Source organism: Marmota flaviventris, chromosome 2 (assembly GCF_047511675.1).
Source record: "Marmota flaviventris isolate mMarFla1 chromosome 2, mMarFla1.hap1, whole genome shotgun sequence".
Lineage (NCBI taxonomy): Eukaryota > Metazoa > Chordata > Mammalia > Rodentia > Sciuridae > Marmota > Marmota flaviventris.
Genome location: NC_092499.1, coordinates 17,251,979 through 17,265,879, shown reverse-complemented (window position 1 = coordinate 17,265,879; position 13,901 = coordinate 17,251,979).

Genomic DNA, 13,901 nt, shown 5'->3' with positions numbered 1-13,901 from the left:
CTCCCTCCAAATTTTATTCTTTAGGTGCTTCTTACTTCTCCTTTGGGAGGAGATAATGAAGAATTCTCGATGCCAGGAAAATTGAGTTTTCAGGATATCCTATTCAGATGTGGATGACTATCTTTAGATTCATAATGTGATCTCTTTGAGAATATCTGACAAAGGTAATATATTTTGGCTCAATGTTGGGGAAAAATATCATAAAGTGCTGAATTATAATGGAACAGATATTTTGGACGACAAATATCCTCCTAATGAATGGATTTAAGTTGAGCCTGCAATATTATTATTCACTAGGGGTATTTCAGGTGAATTGGGGAGAATGATTAAATTAGACAACAGCTATAGCTAAGATACCTTCTTGCTCAGATATTTTTGGTTTTATTTCATTTACTCCCGTGAATAGAAACTTAGCAGTTAGTGAATCCAGTAGCAATTATTTCTGCATCTTATACATGATATCATGTCTAAGATCATGGACAAAGAAAAGAAGAAAAGATTTTAGTGTGGGTGCAAGGGGTCTGACATTTATTTATTCAAGTTGTGATGTTTGTGGCAGGTAAGGGAAATGACACCCCCAGGTCTTGGTCAGAAGGACTCAAGGTAGAGAAGGCAATAATGTGCTTTTCTGCTGAACTTTGACACACTAAGCACCGCAGAGATGGTAACCAAGAGCTTCAGGAAGAGCTGCCTTAGGCCCTACATCCCTAACACAGAACAGGAAGAAAATAAAAGGAGTGAAATATGTTGATATGAAAAGAAATTTAAAATTGTTTTTAAGGGGGATATTGTGGGTTTCTTCACATCAACCAAATAATTAGTTTCATCATTCTTTCCCCGAGTTTATTGAGGTGGTCTGGCATGCTGTCACCATTCTTTCAGTTGAAGTCGCACCTTTGTTCATTTGGCAATATTCATCGATCCCCAACATCGTGCCAACCACAGCTCTAGATGCTAGGGAAAGAAGACAAATTAGATATGGTCTGTGATTTCCAGAACTAACCTCTCAGACTTATGAAAGAGCTAGGAAAGTTAAAAAAATAATAATAAGGAATAAAAAGATAAATGAAAATATATCAGGAAAAGTGCTGTGATTGAACTTTAGAGGAAAAAGGAACTTCTAAGGAATCAATTCTTCACCAACAAATATTTCCCAAGAAAAAATACTCTCAATATAGATATTTAGAATGCCTGACTTGTTGAAGAAGCCGTGCAGTAGGTGTGTGTGCGCACGTGTGCGTGTGTATGTATATGTGTGTGTGTGTGTGTGTGTGTTTAAATAGAAGCATTTTCCCACTTGTGTAATCACTTTATTATATTATATATAAATATATATATATATATATATATATTCTACTGCATCTATATGTTAAGTTTATATTGAGGTTGATTTGAGTTTGATTTTTATAATAATTCATAATTATTATTGCTTTTTCTAAGCTATATGAAATGAAAGTAACTCATGTGATTTTTAAGCACCCTTTATTGAATATATTTGCCCAAATGACTTACAAAAATACTACAAAATTATTTCCAAGTAGTAATTTTTTTCTCCAAAATGCAGGTGCTATAATTTATAAATTCCTAAAAAATAAGGATATGAGAATATGAAGAAACAAGAAGACAGACTGCTGGTATTACCAAATCAATACAGAAAGAAAAATTTTAAATGTGAAAGTTAAATATCAGTTACAATTTTTTAAACAGCTTCAGTAATGTGAAGGGAGATGCTAACATTTATTAACATTACTAAAGCAAATTATAAATTGACATCTCAAATGACCATCTCCTAGGTATATAATTTTAAATCTAGCTATAAAATATTGCTTGAATTTCTAATAAAAACTATATGTTCTGTTTCACCTTTGAGTCTCTTTTTATTTTTAAAATTCAGACAATCTATGATATCTGTTGTTGGACTAGATCTCTAATATTAGAAATTTGAGGACCCATTTATAGTGGATTTAAGGAAGAAAATATTTTGCCTAATACACATGCATTTGCAACCTCTTTGAGTCCTTGCAACTCAACCAGGATACTCAATGCAAATGCAAACAAAAGAAAAGATTTTTTTTTTCTTAAGGAAATCCCTAAAAAACTTATCTGGTTAAATTTTGTTTAAGATTAAATAATGGTTGTTTTATTTAGATTAATTAGCAAGAAGATCACAGTAATCAATAGGTAACTGAAAGATACCATCTGTTCCCTTTTCCAATTGTATCTAAGAGCTTTGCATTGGTGTATGAGGGAACATGGAGAATTAATTAGGCAGCAAATGAAATCTTGTCACATATGGCACCCATTTACTTCTTGCAGATGCATACCAGCAAATTTGTGTGATTTTGCTTTCATCTGGTTGGCCTCTTTAAGTTTTGTGAAGCCACTGGACTCTGATCATCAGTTGCCAATTTGAAAAATGTATAAAAATGTAGAGATATAATATGGGGCTTAACTTCAAAAGAAAATGCTTGCTTGAAAATAGAGTCATGAGAACTTCAGATAAACTTGATAGCTCACTCTTATAAACCTTTAAATCTAATTATTTGTTTTAAGTCTCAAGGTGGTAGCTTTCTTTTCTCTTCTTGTGTGGATTTTAGTGTACAATGTAACAATTCTTGCTCTGTTCTTTTTGCACATAGAAATCAGATTTTTTTAATGAAAGCTGTCCACCAAAGGTTGAATAGCTATAATTAATGTAATTTTTAATATGGCTCTAGATATTCATGATTCATTGAAGGAATTGATCTTGCAAGTCCTGTGGACTCAATTTTATTTTAGAAGCTGTTTTCTCAGTGATACAAGTTTATGGTTAAAAAAAAAAAAAAAGAAAAAGAGAGAGAGTATTTTTGCAATGAAGATGACTGTCACCTTAGTGGCCTTCTTTCCATTTCCTGTCAAGAAGTAGTACTTGGAACTCTCCTGTTCAACTTCATAATACACAAGTCATCCTTTTACTTACTAAAATCAGACTTGATCCACATCACTCAATGGAAATTGCTCCTTTAAACATTGTCGCTCACACCCTCACTTTCAAATTCCTTGGTTTCTTTTCTGAAGCATTTTAAGACTACTGACTCTTTGTCTAACTTCAAGTCACCATTACCTTCTAGTGTATCTCTTACCAACTCAAGTGGTGGTTTGCATTGCTGGTCACCAGTCCCTTTAATGTGCTTATATCAGGAATTTTATCACACTCCCTGTGAGAGGCAGAATTTTAAATTTTAAAGATGTCTACCAAAGATTCCTGTTTCCCAGGTATTTAACCAACCATTCCTCTAAGCACTATGGTTAAGAGACTATAATTAAGGTAATTAGCAACTGACCTTAAAAATAGGAGGATTATCTGTATTATCTGAGTGGAACCAATATAACTCCAGGAGTTTTTAAGAACAGAAGAAAATTAAAGATTCAATTAAAGATATGTGGTGGAAGTAAAGGCCAGGGGCATGTTGTGGCAGAAGTAAAAGTTAAAGAGATACCAAGCAGGAGAAGGATTGGATGCACTATTGCATTTCTTGCTTTGAAATTTCAGGGCCCAAGTGCCAGGACTGGAGAGAGGTCTTCAGGAGCTACAGCATCCCCTGACTATCAGACAGCAAGACAATTAAATATTTGTTCTAATAAGACTCTAAGAATTGGGAAGTGTTTATTACTACAGCGTAACCAGACAAAGCTTCATTTTTAAGGCCCTCTTTTCTTGTTTCTGGTGAAATCATGAACAAATTTTAACTTAAAGTTAAGAAGTGTCAAAAGCATACAATGAAAATTCAAGAATTTTTCCAGTAATAAGTGATACACTACCTCTTAATGGGCAAAAATGAAGACATGCCAAAATTAAGTTTTTTGTTGTGATGTTTGTTTGTTTTGTTTTCTCAACCTTCTGACCTGTTTTCCTGAAATAGGTAGATATAACTTTTCTTACTGATCTTTAGCAAACCACCACTTGAAACAGTCTATATGAAGGGATTGTAAAAAACAAGGTCTAACAAATTAAATAATTACAACACTAAAATGTTCCTTTTCATCTCTGAAGCTAAGATATTACTGATTAAATATTTATTGACATTTGATGGGGAAAAATGGAACAGTATGCACAGCATGTTTCAAACATTTGTAGAACTTCCAGGAAATTTCAAACCATTTATGTATGAAATATGCAATGCTTATTTATTGTGCTTAATAGAAAGTGTATGAACAATTTTATGATTTTGACTGCTCTGTAGGTCTCTGGATGATTAATACATTCAAGTCACTGTTTTTGATATGGCCAAGGCCCTCTCCAAGTCAAGTGTCTTCATTATCAGCAACACTAGGCCAGCTGGATTTTATATGTTTATATTAAAAATTTTAACATCTGATTACCCAGAGATCATTCTCACAAGTGTTGTTTAATGAAGAAAAGCTGAAATTTCCCACAGTTGAGATCACTTGTTTATTTTTAATTGTTTAAAAAAAAGAAAGAAAAATCTGTATGTTGCTTTGATTTGTACAAGTCTCAGATTGTTAACTGAATGTTGATCTTAAAAATAGTTGGAGGCAATTTATTACATAGCCACCCTGGATCAAGTAAAAATGTCCCTGGTAGAGTATGTCTTCAAAACATTTCAAAAATAAATTTTTCCTTTAAAAAAAAATATTCCCCAAAAGTAGACTTTTATGAATGCTTTGTCTTAGTTCACGATGTTGTCATACTCTCAGTACCTGAATTCATCAGACCATCTCCAGCCGATCCCCAACCCTTCCAAGATGGCACCCAGGATGTTCTTGTAGCTGGAAGCCCAGGATGAAGACACAGGTCCCAGGGGACTACATCTACCCTTACCACTGGCTCCCTTCACCAAACACCTTCCAGACTCACCATGAGGGTGAGTTGAAACATTGAAGCAGATTGAAAGTGAGGCTACTCATCATATTTAATAGATTTTTAAACTTTCCATTGAGCTCATCCACACATGTCATGTTTCTTCTCTTTTCCTCTTCCTCTTCAACTTCTTATGAAATGATAACTTTAATGGATAAGATATAATGGTTTATAAATATTGCTCAATTTCTTGATTCTGGGAATGATTTTTTTTCTGAGATAAGCACCAAAAACAAAATGGTTTTTAATTATTCCATTAAAGAAAGAAATATACCTTATAATTTCTTAACACAACTTATTTCCTAACATTCTTAACTCTCCCAAAAATGAAGCATAAACAAAATGTGTTTTGAATATTCTTCTGCAATGACATTGCTAAAATACAATGCCATTGCTAAGATACAGTTAATTAAATATAGCAAACTAAGATTCTCAAGGTAGTGCTTTAGAACTTTACAGTAAATAGTGTAGGCCTTGGCCAGGTGATTGTCAAAGGTATCTTTTCTTTTGATTTCATGATTGTCATTTTTTTTCTACTTTCATTACTAACTTTCCTCACCAAGTAGCCCATATATGAAGCGTAAAGAATAAATCCATTCATTTTAGTTTTTGCAATCAGAATCATGTGCAAATCTACTTATTAAATTCACACTAATCTCATAAAGCATATTTTGGGTGGAGTGAATATCTTCTTAGTATTGTTTTTTTTTGAAAATTGCTTTATATGGAGATATATATTAAAATGTCAATTTTACAGATCATGAGTTGTACATAAATGTCTATGATAGGAATGTATTATACTGGAATGCCATTAAAACGTTCTTACTCAGATGTCCTCTTTGACTTCTGGGATCAAACTATAGACACCCTTACTCCCATGGGTGAAGAAAAAAAAATCTGTACTAATATACCATTAACGTTGAATTATTTCTAAAATTGTGTCTTACATTTGCACCCATCCTTCTGATCTCCTTCTCTCTCCCTCTCTCTCCCTCTCCTCCCCCTCCTCTCTTCCTCTCCCTCTAATCTCCCCCTCCTCCTCCCTTCCCCTCTCCTGTCTGCCCCTCTCCTCTCTTCGCTTCTCCTCTTCATTCAACTGATGTTACAGTTAAGATGTGGTTTGTTCCACCAGAAATCATATATTGGAAGCTTGATCCCTAGTGTGATCATATTGGAAGATGCTGTGGACCTTTAAGAGGTGGGGCCTTGTGGGAGGTCCTTAGGTAATTGGAACCACTTCCCTCCAAAGAGATTAAGGTAGTTATGAAGAATTCTATATTCACATCCAAATACCAGCTGAAGTATTACATTCTGCTTATAAGCTGTAGTGGGATAATTTCAATTAGAATAGCATCAATTAGACAGATACAAACTTAAGGGTCTGAAGTCCACTCAGATCACCTGAAGATACAAAAGACACGTGATGGGATATACTCAGAAATAAAGTTAGTTTTTAGTCTACTCCTGATGACCAAAAGTCAATGGTTTTTTTCTAAGTCTGACAGATAAAGGAAAGAAGGAAATTTGCGGTGGGAGGGTGGAATGGGGAGGGAATTGGTAGACTCAAAAAAATATGATAGGAAAACATACTCCACGAAGTGCTTTATGTATATTAAACTGTGAAACACCCATAATGACCCATAAGGTAAATATTATTATCTCCATGATATAGATGAAGAGAAAGAGTTGATTAAGTGGTCACAAACATTTAAGTAATGATCCATTTCACCCAGATTTGATGGGGCAGAGGTGACATTTGATCCCAAGCATTCTGTCACTCTCCACTGAGCTATATTGTCTCCTAAGTCCCATTGTTCCTCATCTTTCTGATTAACATCAGATGTTATTGGCAATTGGTCCATAATTTGCCAATCAACTCTTTGTTCTGGTAGTCCCTACTCAGTAGTTTAATGAGCTATCTATAAAGTTTTTATAATATAAATAATGCTTGGTCCATAGGAAGTAGCATCTAAGTTTTACCAGTGAATAAAATAAAGATTCATTCATATGTATTGAATACTTGTTATATTGAAGGTACTTTGCCTGACAATGGAAATACAAGGTTGAACAAAAGAGACAAAGTCTTATTTCCTTAGACCTATAGTAGAGTAGGGGGAGAATAGACGATAGACTCTTAAGTAATATTTCACAAATTACTGTTGCATAATTTTTGTGAAAAATGCCATACAAATAAATGTAATGTATCTTGAGGGCACATGTCAGGGAAACCAAACCTAGCATTGGAGCATACATAGGATCCTCAGAACCTGAGAAATGATCTGAGAACCAAGGGATGTTATGGAGATAGGCAAAATGAGAGATGGGAAACGAATCTTGGTGAAGGGAACCAGGTTTTAGAGGTCCTGAGGCAGATGGAAGATTGACAAATGGTAGGTCTTGGGAGAGGACCATTGTGTCTGGTTCATATTAAAAAAAATGGGAAAGAGTGCCAGGGAAGCTTCATTTGGGATCTCTGTCCTCCCCAGGACCTGACTCAGTGATGTCTCAGCTTTTATATGAGCTCTGCAGTATGTACTGGTGTGGAACACTCACACCCTGCTCCTCAGTCTGCCTTGACACTGATCTTTGCTGGTGCTCTGGGTGGAGTTCTGACTCCTTTACATGTTCCAGGCTCAACCTCTTTCTCTTATGCTACACCTGTTACAAAGCTGAGCTCCTCCACTCTTTTATCATCACACCTATGCTTCCTGGTGAGACCAAATCTGCACATGCAGTATGATTTCTCCTGTGAACTCAGAAGCTCTATAGTGAAGACTATCGCAAGAGAGTTGAACTCCTCCACCTCACCAGGCTTCATTCCCTGTAAGGCTTTCCTGCTCTTTGTTTCAGTTTTAATTAATGGTATGTCTATTCACCTGGGTTCTAGATGCATAGTTATCATCTCTCACTGTTTCCTTTCCTGCATGGCCAGTCACCAAATAAAATTGCATTTACCTATAGACTAGCTCTACATCTCCTCACAGCTGTCTATATTTCTTAGTTCCGATGCTCTTAATTTTTCACACTTGCTTGTGTGGCTGCCATCTAAATGCTTTCCCTGTCACCAGCCTTGGCTCTCATGAGCCATCTCTTGTAGCACAGCCAGAATGTTCTTTCAGATCTGTAATATGTTTACACTCCTTTGTTTTAAAAAATCCTTTCATGGCTCCAATTGCCTAAATGATTAAATCAGAACATAAGGCCATGTCTACGGCCATACCACCCTGAACGCGCCCGATCTCGTCAGAACATAAGGCCTGCATGATGCAAGTTCCATATTGAGCTCTCCATCCACATTTCTGGCCACACCTTTCCTTTCTGTAGACTCTCTTCTCATTCAGAAATACATGCTACTTCTGAAGCCAACTATGATCCTCCTCCTCAAGTCTTTTGCTAATGTTTCCTTCTACTCTTCCTCTCAACATTCACAAGGGAGATCCCCACCATCTCAGTGCACCTGTTCTGAAACAGTCCCAGAGCAGAACATCATTCTTCATTCGAGTCACATCCATTGCCACTCTAACAGGGGTGGTATGATGATGCTTTGAGTTTCTGATCATTGATGTCACCTGGGAACCATATCCACCAGTCCAGGAATAACTGGGTGTTCCCTTTTCTCCAGAGTACCAATGTAAGTGGTCAGAGTTGTCCTTGGGAAAGGACCAGGGGAAACATGACCATGTACACTTGCCATTGTGTTGCAGAATCCTTTCTGATGGATACTGGTCTATTCTCCTGCCAATGGGTTTGTTGGAGTCTGTAAACAAGTCAAAATAACACCTGGGATTTTGCCAGGGGAATGTTAGAGTTCATAAACAAGTCTGGATGGTGCCTGGCAAAATGCCAGAGGGAGTGGTTTGAGAAGTAACAAAAGCAAGCCATTAAGTGTGGAAATTCCTTATTGGTTGACTGATGTATCTAGTTTATGTTAATTAGATAAGCTGTGTGGAATGTATAAATACTGCTCCTGTCCTGTATCAATGTACACAAGTTGCTCGTCACCCCCCCCCCTCCCCCGGTTATTTTGCTGCAGCCAGCCGTACTCCAGCAGATGGTGGCCCGTACCGGGAGCCCCGACACTCGGGGGTAAGTGACGGAAAAAAAAAAAAAAAAAAAGCTGCCCGTCCATAGATAGGACGGAAGCAAATCTGCTCATCCCTAGGCAGATAGGGCTAGAGGAAAAATGACCATTTCGAGAAAATGGAAAACATCGATACAGTATGTTTGTGTCTTGTTTTGTCTCAGTGTATTGTATTGTCTTTGTGATGAAAATATGGAAGGGGTGTTAAGTAAATTGATAAGGGAAAGAGACACCCCAGTGGAACCAAGAATAGTTAGGGCATGTGTTGATAAGAGCCCAGGAACTCTAGTCAGAAAGAAAAAGAAAGTTCAGAAGAAGAAGGATTATCAGGAAAAAAGTTGCAGCAAAAGTCTAAATACTTTTCGTTACCAGAGGGTGCGTGAAGCGGAGAGGCGGCTGCCAAGTGTGCAAGCCGGTCACAGTGCAGCAAGGATTTTCCAAGAGGCGGTGGCGACTGGCCCTTCCCCGCCTCCTGGCAGGGGAGCTGGCTCTTCCACTGCCCCGCCCAAATCTAGACCTGACATGGAGGCACAGTCTCGCAGGCTCTTGCTCCCTGTGCCCAGTAGCAGTTTGAGTCCGGGATACTCCCCAGGGCCATCTGGGGCTGCCCAGGCACTACAGCCAGCAGAAGACGCTACTGGCGTCCCTGATGTTTGGTCATTTCCAAGGCCAGTAACTACAATGGTTCTCCCACACCTGGAAGCTAATGAGTAATGAGCACCATTAAGGCTTATTTAAATGTAAAAAACCTTGAGATAATGTACTAAATTGTTCAGAAGGTTGTTTTCTTAGTGGAATGCTACAGGATTTTCTTTAGCATCTTTGCAAGAGTTCCTGCCTTCGTCCCAGTGCCGGTGAGGACGAGGATGGAAAAATTTCCAGTGTTGCTGAAAACCGGATGAAACTTCGGCTGAAAAACGGACGAGACTTCGGATCTGTTGCTGTTTCTGCTGCTACAGCTTAGGCTAGCTGCCTGAAGAACTTACCTGGACTGTGATTTAAGCTAGCTGCCTGCAGAACTTACCTGGACTGTGATTTACCGGGACTATGAGTTAATCTATTGAGACACTGCTTTACCTGGACTGAGACAACAAACTGTAATCTACAACAAATTGTAACTTTGCTAACGGTGTCATTGCTGGTATAATTTTTCCAAGGGCTTCTTGCATGGAGCCATCAAGTGGCTTGGTATTGTGGAATTTTGTATCCTCCCCTTTTGCTTATAGCAGATTATTTATGGTGTTTGTGTAAAAACCACTATGGTGGTTATTTAAATTAAACAAAAGGGGGAAATGTTGGAGTCTGTAAACAAGTCAAAATAACACCTGGCATTTTGCCAGGGGAATGTTAGAGTTCATAAACAAGTCTGGATGGTGCCTGGCAAAATGCCAGAGGGAGTGGTTTGAGAAGTAACAAAAGCGAGCCATTAAGTGTGGAGATTCCTTATTGGTTGACTGGTGTATCTAGTTTATGCTAATTAGATAAGCTGTGTGGAATGTATAAATACTGCTCCTCTCCTGCAATAAACGGCTCCTACTCCTGCTGTATCAATGTACACAAGTTGCTCATCACCCCCCCCCCCCCCCCCCCCCCCCGTTATTTTGCTGCAGCCAGCCATACTCCGGCATGGGTTCTGAGCTGAAAAACTGTTTCAGGTCCAGAAACTTGAAAAGAGTAGAATATATGGCTATAGCTTCTACACATACATCACTTCTAGTATTTCAAAATGATATTACTCACACGTTACAAATAAGAAAATCAAGGCTCAGTAAGGCTCTATAACTGGCCCAAGCAATACAATGTATAACTGGCAGAGACACTGTTAGAAATAAAGTTTGCCTCGGAAGATAGTCCATTGCCCTTCTCCACCCAAAATAGGCTCAATACAAACAGCACACTCTCACCAAAAAATATCTTTACTGTAGAAGTTTATCTATATTATCTGAAGAGCTACACCTGTCCCTTTTATTGGCATAGTAAAGCTACTGGAGTTCAAACCCCTATTATTCCCCTTAGCGTTACACTGCAGGGTAAATCATGTTTCTACAGACCAGGGTTCAATGAAGAAAATTATGCAGAGTTTAGCAGAATGTGGGTCTTGTAATAAGCACCCATGCCATGTTAGTTATCGTCAATATTATTGTCATTGTAATTACTAAGAATTGGGCAATATATGTAGGACAAATAATAGAATACCTGGCAAAATTATTACTTATTATTTTAATAGCTAATATTTAATTAGCTACACTATTGACTTTTGTTGCTAGTCATATTATTTTTATTTTATTAATATCATTAATAATATAATAGTCATTAATATTAGGAAGTACAAAAATTACTGTAGCACCCCTTCTTTCAAAAATGTTAATATTTAATGGTGCTTTAAAGTGTTTGATAATTGTTTCTACATTGTAAAAATTTTAATATTTCAAAATATATATCTGTACTTTATGCATTCCAATGCCTGATTTCAACTCAAAATGAGTACAACTTGATTATTCATTGAATAATTTAATTTGATTAGATCATACTAGACCAAATTCTATCTAAAATAACAATATATACAAATTTTTGACATTTTTTTTTTTAAAATACACTTGTGTGGCTTATGATGGGTGTCTTGGATTTGGTAAAATCTGGTATTGTCTCAAGGTCCTCGAAAGTGCCCTGCCTGTACCCTTGTCCTCTGATATACTTTCACTACTTCAAGGTCTGTCCCAAGTCCTTTTTCTCTGTGTCTTTTCTAATACCTTCAGATGGAGTTTAACACTGTCTCCTTTTCTTTATCCTCAGGAATCCATTCCATTTGTTTTCTGCCTTTAAAAGTGTATGGATGTATTTAGATGCTTGTCTTCCCATTATGTGAGCTCCCTCAGGGCAAAGAGCAACCTTTATTTGAATCATCATATTAAAGCTACATAGATGTTCAATACATATTTCTTATTTTATTTTTGATACCCTGTATTCAACAGTATAAATTATTGTACATATAGATCCTGACTAATAATAAGGGACTTTATCTTTAATATAGTAGATAAGGCACATATCATCAAGTTTAGATCAGTTTATATCATATTTGGTCGATGGTAACCATCCAATATATATTTAAAGAATTACATGAGTTATATAAGGCTCATGGAATTTCTGTAACCATTGTGATTCATGGGGACAGGTTTTACAATACTAGAAATAAAATGACATGAATACAGAAAGATAAAATATATATATAATAGAAGAACAAAACAATTTTGAAGTACTTTTCTCCTTTCACTGCCTTTAAAATACAAGTGAAAATTGAAAATTTTCAATTCAGAACCCTTATCCATTTATACAATTAGCTAAATAAGAACATCATGGAGGAGGGGAATGCCTCTCTCCATTTGTAAAAAGGGGAAAAAAATGAGATAGGGGAGGTGAAACATATCTCCATGTAAAAAATCAATTTAAAGAGTGGATAGAGTTAAGACAGTACTTTAAAAATAGTTACCAATAAATTAAGTTGTTAAATTTAACATTGACCCCCATTACCTGGCTCCCTTCCAGAACTGACATCCGTTTTCTCTCTTTTGTGCCTGATTAATGCAACATTTATAATACATAGAGAGTTAGGGGATATAGAGCACTATAATAAGCTGAGGTGCCTAAATCTTGTAAAGATTCTGTAACCGGCAGCTGGACACTAAAATTAGAATGAGATAATTTAAGTCCAAATAATATAACTTCCCCTAACATCTGTCAAAAACTTGACTTTTAATATGATGATTGGCAATGTTTATTGCTGCTTAAACAGACTCTCCCTGGTTAACTCAATCGTCGTCAGTGATAAAGTGAATTCTCTGATGATTTTATGACAGAATTTCAGTTAGTTCTCCATGATTCCACCACATAAGGAAAGAGGAGACACCTGAAACGTATGCTTTTGTTGTGTTTCTTTTTGTGCAACTTTCTATTATCTTCACTGAGTTTTCTAAAGCATAAGAAGTTACTTATGGATGTTTCACGGAACTCAAATCTTTGCTCTGAGCTGGGTGCACACCTATAATCCCAGTGACTTGGAAGACTGAAGCAGGATGATTACAAATTCAAGGTCAGCCAGGGCAACTTAGTGAGACCCTGACTCAAAATACAAAAATAAAAATGGAAAAGGTTGAGAATGAAACTCAGTGGGACAGCATCTATCAGTTCAATCACCAGCAAAAATAAAGAAGAAAAACAGAATAAAAACCAACAACAACAAAAAAAAAAAAACTTTTGCTCTGAAGAGATCAGAGAAGTACCTTGAGATACAGTGTATTCTCATGGGATTCCCATTGGGATCCTTACCTTAATTCTTGAATGGTACACACATTATCCTTTTTTCCTTACTCTGCATCTCCTGAAAATCACCTTGAAGATTGATGGATACCAATTAGATAAAGACACGTCAAACATTTCTTCCTTGAGTTGTGAGATTCAATAGAGGATATATAGTTAAATGGATTTCAGATAAACAAGAAATATTTTTTAGCACAGTATGTCACATGCAATGTTGGAAGTATACTAAACAGTGATTTCTTTTTCTGAAATGTAAATATGACTGGATAACTGTTGTGTGTTTTTACTTGTTAAATCTGGCAACACTGCTAGCCACATCAATATTAAATATGTTTGCACACTTGCTGACATTTTAGTTTGAGGTATAGCCATGCTGCAACTAATTGTATCATATCACTATCATAAATAAATTACGGGGTCTCCAAAAAGGGTGAGTTCAAAAGCAAACAAGAAATGATTTTTAAATCATTGCTCAGTTTATATTATTCATATAATTTCTCCCTCTATTAATTCAGAAAATAAGCAGATTAATTCTACCTTATTTCTTTGCATGACATGAGTTGATATGCCTGAAAATAAAACACTGACGATGATTCATTGAAATTATAACTTATATTTGTAAAATCCTTCCACATTCATAGATGG